This window comes from Glycine max, chromosome 19 (assembly GCF_000004515.6).
Source record: "Glycine max cultivar Williams 82 chromosome 19, Glycine_max_v4.0, whole genome shotgun sequence".
Taxonomy (NCBI): domain Eukaryota; kingdom Viridiplantae; phylum Streptophyta; class Magnoliopsida; order Fabales; family Fabaceae; genus Glycine; species Glycine max.
Window position 1 is genome coordinate 1,181,312 of NC_038255.2, and position 6,797 is coordinate 1,188,108.

A 6,797-nucleotide genomic window follows, 5' to 3' on the forward strand; every position below is an offset into this window, starting at 1 on the left:
CAAGGTACTGATAGTGATAACACGTACACGCATCAGGAACATGCACCATGCAGCCAGCTAGGTACCCCCCAATTAATTGAGAGGGATATGTATGAAATTTCAATTTTCAAATTGATTGGAACCAAACCATATATCATCACCGTACAAATCAAGAATGGTTTCTGACTTGGGTTTTTGATATATTTTTCTTTTCTTTTTTGTGTCTCAAGTATTTTCGGTTGAGAGTAAAAAGGAAACTAATTTCTTGATTAAGAGATCTAATCTTGTTGACCAAGTAATACATGTGAAATGTTGTAAATTTTTTGAAACTAAAATTAATTGGACTTGTTCCTTTGGATAAAAAAAGAAGTTAATCTTAAAGATACAAATATTGATTATTTGAGAGATTAATTTTCATAAGAAGTGATATGTTTAAGAAATAAGATTATGTAGGAGATACCACACATAATTGTGTTTTTGATGATGTATGATGTGTCACACTCCACCTACTTTAGAAATGGTATTGCACACAAGAGAGTCAAGGTCCTCACATGCTTTGTCTTTTCCTTCTTTGGTGTTTATGATATGGTTGACAGGCTTGTTTGTGCTTTGAGGCTTTTGAGAAACCCCATAGGGAAGAGAAAGCGTCCAAACCCCACGGGTCTTCGATGTTGATGGAGGAAAGTGATTGATTATGTTGTTGTTTTCTTTGGAGGTGTTTAAATATGTTTTTCCAAAACTGACTCTGAAAGCAACCTTTGGGAGCGTATCAAAAGTACTGTTCCTCTCTTTCTTCTTTGTTTTTGATTAAGACATAATTGTTTTGTTTTAATAAACCCCCCCCCCCCCCCTACAAACTCACATGATATTATGTATAATATAATGTATGGAGATAGATGAAAATGTTGGATGGTAGTTAGAAAGAGGAGTGGACATGCATTAACAGTTCTTTGTGAAGGATGATGGCCACATCTTCATGTGGGTTACCTGTTATGATTGTGACTCATGTTAATGATAGTCCATTCATTTAAAGATGAAAAAAAAAACAACTTCATGTCATTTTATTTGATAAGGAATACATTAGTATCAGAAATGGTGCCATATGGAAAAAAATTATTGTTAATTGACATTAATTGTGTTTTAATAATTTATGAAATAGATTAATTAATCTTTTTTCCGTTTCGATTTTTCAAAAAGGCAATATTCGTTTTTTCTGTAGCACCATTTGATTGATTAATTAATTTTCTAAGCTATCTTTTCTTTATATTAATTTTGGGGCCACTCGTTACAAATTAAAACAAGTAATTGAACCTGATATAAAATAACTAGCGATAATATTTGGAGATTTAGAAAAGCATAAACTAATTTATGCATTTTACAATTATAATAATATCTTTCTCTTTTTCTTTTTTAAGATAAAGCATATGATTTTTATGTAAATTTATTTAAAATAGTTTCTGATTTTAATTAAATTTTCAATCCTTCCAACTTCTGATTATTTTTAAAAGCTGAAACATACGTATAGATTTTTTTTTCAAAGTAATTATTTTTAAAAATAGTTTTTATATTCCTTAAAAAAAATTATGTAACAAACGCGTCCATAAAACATGTTACAAACCTCTGTGTGTCTTTCGAGGCCCATAAAATGTAATTACTGAGAGTAAGAAGTTATGAATGCCCAAATTAATTTTATGAGAAAGATAAAGGTATTTAACTCGTGGTATATTATGTTTTAAAAAATAAAAATAAAATGTGAACATTTTATCTCAATATTTTTATGAACTAATTAAACGCAACACAAATGTCACCTTTTTATAAAAAGAAAATTGTTTCCGTGTGTTTGTTTTCCTTTTCCTTTTCAAATCTTTTCAAGATAATACTTATCATTTTATTTGGATTTTGATATTCAACCAAATGAAAGATCAAAATCTTTTGGGGGGCAGAAAACGATCTATTTTTATTAAAATTAGGGGTTGGAGTCTCCACTCTAATTTTTTTTTAATGTAACCCTGAAACCTTACGTTAAAAATCTTTAATTAACATAACTCTATTTTTTTTTTCAATCGACATTATCACTAGTCTTTTTCCTTGCAATAAACTTCTGGTATAATGCAACCTTTCGGTCACAATCTGGTAGTAGCATATGATGCATCATCGCCAGCATTCTCAGAATTTCAAAGTCTGATTATTAGATTAATTAACAATCCAAGAAGATAAAAAAAAAAGAAGGGAAAGAGAAAATCCGGCATGATTTCAAATTATACGTCTCTTTCTTTCTATTGTTAGTATTTTTATTTTTATTTATGAGAAAATGATCATTCCCAATACGTATAGCCGCACAAATTTCTTGAATCTATCTTTTGCTAAACAAAAACGTGAACATCACAAATTTTAATTATATCCTTGAATTGGTGATTGGGCCAAATCAATAACTTAATTAGTCAAATAAATTTACATCAAATTTAGCTGTAGCTGGCCAAGTCAGGCAATGACTATCCACCAATGTAAAAATCAACTTAACCCAAAATAACATGGAAAAATCTTGGTTCATAATTAATAAAGCGTTTCTTTAGGGATTAAAAGTCAAAGAATTAAGACAAGGCTACAAGAACCATGCAACAAAATTTTATAGTATTAAATCTTGCATACGTAACTTTAGGGAACATTTTAAACGCAATTAATGAATTATTCCATGACTTCTATCAATTGCCAATGTAAGCATCAATTCTAGTATTTTATTGAATAAGCCACTAAGTCATTTTGTATCAATGTGAAAGAGTTGATAAAGATGTAAATAAATTGTTAGTATGAGTCACACTGAACTCGATTCTTTAAGTAAAGTTTCGATTTTAAATTTTGAAGATGAAAAAAATAAACCTACTTATAAATGAATTTTTTTTACTAAAAGTGACCAACCATATTTTTTAATTGAGAGATTAATAAAAAAGTGTTGATTAAGATGAGATGACCTCAGGGTACAATATTTGAAGTTGGAGGGGGGGGGGGGGTGCGTGTTTGAGTTTACAAAGAATGGAGGAAAGAGGGGGGTGGTGGAGATTGAAAACGAAAGATTTTGACCAGTTATGGCAAATGACAAAAAAATTATAATAATATAGAAATATTGTAGACACGGAACTGCTTTTGATGCCTTCATCATTTAACTATATGCATATATTGATGCATGTCTCTTTCAACAACTTGTTTTTCGTTTTAGGGATGTTCCTAAAGTCAGTTATTGCCCCCTTGAGGAGCGGTGCCTCATGGCTTTGGACCCTATTGGTGGGCCACCATAAAGGAGTTCATTTTCCACTTGTCTTTGTTTTTTTTTTGAAAGCCCACTGGGCCAGATAGCTTCTTCCACTCCTCTTTTTTACTTTTTCTTTTTCCCTTTTCTTACCATTCCTAAGGCTTGTGATACACATATATTACACTTTGCACAATCATGATAATTAAACATGTTATTAGAGATTCAATTTCTGATGATGTATATGGAAAATACTTTAAGAGAAAAAAAAACTTAATTCAGTAATCTCTACACTTCAAAAAGAAATTAGTTTCTGATCATGTATAAGGAGATAATACTGTTACAAAGAAAAAAATCATGATAATGTGATTTTGTCACTTTTTGGAATGTGTCTCATTCAATTGTGTCTTCATTTAGCATCTTCTGTACTGGATGCTGGTTGTGGGGCCCAAAAAGTGAGTAAAGGTTGGAGGGTGACTAAAACTAATCAAACCATAGCATAATAATAATCATAATAATGCCCACTTTGCTAGGGAACTTGACGGTGTTGATAAGATAAGATACACGAATGTGTGCCACTGCCACTACGGCTCAATGATTATATATGAACACAGGAAGAAGCACTGAAAAACTTTCCTTTGGGTGAACACCTTTTAAGGGACTCTTTAACATTGAAGGTCAGTGTCAAAATCTGTTTTTTTGTTGTCAAAAGTTATTCCTGGTCTTGCTGTAGACTTGTTTCCTCATGAATTGGTGGGTTTATGTGTTAAACTTTCCTGGTTGTGATGGCAAAGCAAAATAGAGTTTGTTTACTTTGATATGCACTACTATCAATCAAGGATAAAGTAGTACTTATCAACTGATATTCTGGGCTTATGTAAGGTATGGTGTTTCATTTGACAGGTTTGGCTTTGTTGCTCATTGGCTGTTTTAGTACAATCCATCAAGAGAATGAATTGAAAAATGATATTCATACACTGGTTGGGTGCCTACTGCCTAGTGTATCTCCTGGCCAAGAATTAGAGACTAATTTCTTGAGGTATGGGGATCCAACCAAGGGCCTGATTTCTCAACATATGTTTTTTCATACACAAACTCGAGAATCGAACTCCTAATCAGATGCTTAATAGACATGATTATCTATCAATCATACCACACACCATGTTGACTCACTGGTTAGGTGTATAAATTATGTTCTTTGAAAACTTTAATTTGCTGAATAGACAATGTCAAAGGTTTTTCAAATACTCCAAAGTCTGCTAGATTCTGTTGTGTTGTGCCTCTTCAGTCTTCAGTCTTTGTATTGTTGTTGAGGTTATGTTTTTGAATTTTTGAATATGTACTTCAGTACTTATGGTTGTAATAGGTACGTCAACATGACTTTATATTTATTTCTCATTTTATTTGGCAAATCAATCTAAGATTTAAATTTCCACAGTCCATGTATTCTTCCAAATTCACATGTCTACTTTATCGAAATCGTGGAACAAGGCAATAATTAATAGCTTACCTAAAGTCCAAGTTCAATTTGTAATAAAGTCAGCATTCAACAAAGTCTTATTCAATGTTCACATTACTTTATTCTTTGAACATTCCAAAATCTCTCCAAACACGATCAACCTAGTACATAATTTGCTTTTGACTGCCCATGATATTTTCTGGTGCATTTGAAAGAACACTGCAATGAACTTAGACCATAGAGTCAAGTCAGCAGCCATAACCATCCTGAGCAGCCCTATTGCTCTGGTTTTGTTTTGCATTTTTTATTTGGCTTTGGTGGTTTTAATTTGACTATTTATGAACCAATAATTTAGTGTTCAAATCTCAAATTTGTTTGGCTGGTGTCTCGAATTCATATCCTCTCCATTTAATAGGCATGCATGCCGTTTAATATTTCACCTAATGGTATGGTTAAGGCCAGCTTTATATTAAACTCTTCAATATGAAAAAAAAAATGATGAATTCAAATTCTCTTTAATCACTGTCATGTATGCTAATAATAAGTTATTCTCTAAATAGTTTGGAGGCTATGTTTTTCTGGCAGTGTACCTATAGCTGATTGAGCTTAGCTTCAGATCAGGCCATTCCAAGATTGTAAATGCTTTTTCAGGGGTCAGGAGTAATAAGTAAGGATAATATAAATAGCAGGCATTAATATTTTCATTTGTTGTTAATTCTCATATATCATAGCATAATTAAAAACAAACGGTATACACTTATAGTAGGTGTAGTGTATTTATATCAAGGAAGAATTGCATTTGCAGCTATTATAAAGGGCCAATGATCTACAACCCGCTTTTGTAGGCACATGCTCAGAATCACACAAAGGGTCTGCAAGGATCTCTTTCACTCTTGAGATCATGCAAGAAATGTAGCTTCCAATGTTTAACAAGTATCATGAGGGGATGGATCAGACATTCCGTTTTAGCACTTACCCTCATAAGAAAAGGGTGTAATACTGATACTGATTGATTAACAAAGGGAAAGACATGCTTGCTCAAAATTTCTGCTATCATATGTTAATAATGGTCACATAATTGCTCAGGTACAAGTGAGTAAAATATCGGAGGTTGAATAGAGACGGATATGTTGAGTAACATATAAGTAATAAAGACCCACATATTAAATTAGATTGTGTTTGATTTCGCTTTTAAACGTGATTTGATGTTTATTTGTGTTTAGACAGGTAACCAAACACACAATTTAATGCTGCTTTGCATTTAGAGGTGGTTTGATGTGGTTTACTTGCCTTTAGACGCATAACCTAACACATATTTTAATGCTTTAAAATTTTAGGATGGATGAGGGGTTCACTATATTTGTGAGTTTCACTGCTTAATTGGAATTCTCCCTAGTGTTTTACCAATAATGAAGCTGGCTGGCATTTGAATTGAGTGCACAAGTTAGTCTTCTTAAAAGCTTAATGTCTTATGGTTGCTGTCAAGGCTCAATGGCATTCATTTGGACTTCAGTGAGATGGGAAGACTAGTGAGTAGTGACAATGAAACTCGTAAATTTGAACTGTATGTTGTTATTGTTATGGGAACACTCAACTATGGTTGCCTTTAGTTTCATGTGTGTGTCATTTTAGAAGTAGAATTTAGGATTCATTTATACATCACATATATTATATTCATATCACAAAATTATACAATAACATTATCATCCAATACTTTTTTTTTTCTTTTATCCCTCTTAATTACATCATCAATCTTGTCTTTTACTTCTCTTTTGTCTCTTCCTATCTCTCTTATTTGTAAAAGAAAGTTGTATAATTTTGTTGAATAAATAGAATTTCTCATTTGGAACTAGTTATGGCAATAATAATGCAACTTCATGCTAATGTAGTAAAATATAGTTAATCAAAAAGTCTATTGCAAGAACAGTTTTTCCATTGGATAATGCAATTGCAGTTGTACACTTATACTGTATTTTCAGTACTGACAAACTTCAGTTATTTTGGATGTAGCTTTGAACCTGGGGCACTAGTACCGTAACAGTATGGAACAGTAACAACATATGGGAAATATCTTCCTAAACTTCAGATAAAGATGCATTTCTATCTCTGATTAAA

General features: G+C 31.9%; 1 long non-coding RNA gene across 3 annotated transcripts; it reads left to right on the forward strand.

Moving 5' to 3' along the window:
• Nucleotides 1-3,718: 3,718 nt before the first annotated feature.
• Nucleotides 3,719-6,534, forward strand: LOC100813595 (uncharacterized). Of its 3 annotated transcripts, none has more exons than XR_001386726.2 (3): nucleotides 3,740-3,900; nucleotides 4,127-4,262; nucleotides 5,528-6,534. It is a non-coding gene; the product is annotated as an uncharacterized lncRNA (long non-coding RNA). The 3 variants fall into 3 exon arrangements; XR_001386727.2 differs by having other exon boundaries at nucleotides 3,742-3,900; nucleotides 6,020-6,534; XR_001386725.3 differs by having other exon boundaries at nucleotides 3,719-3,900; nucleotides 4,127-6,534.
• Nucleotides 6,535-6,797: the final 263 nt, after the last annotated feature.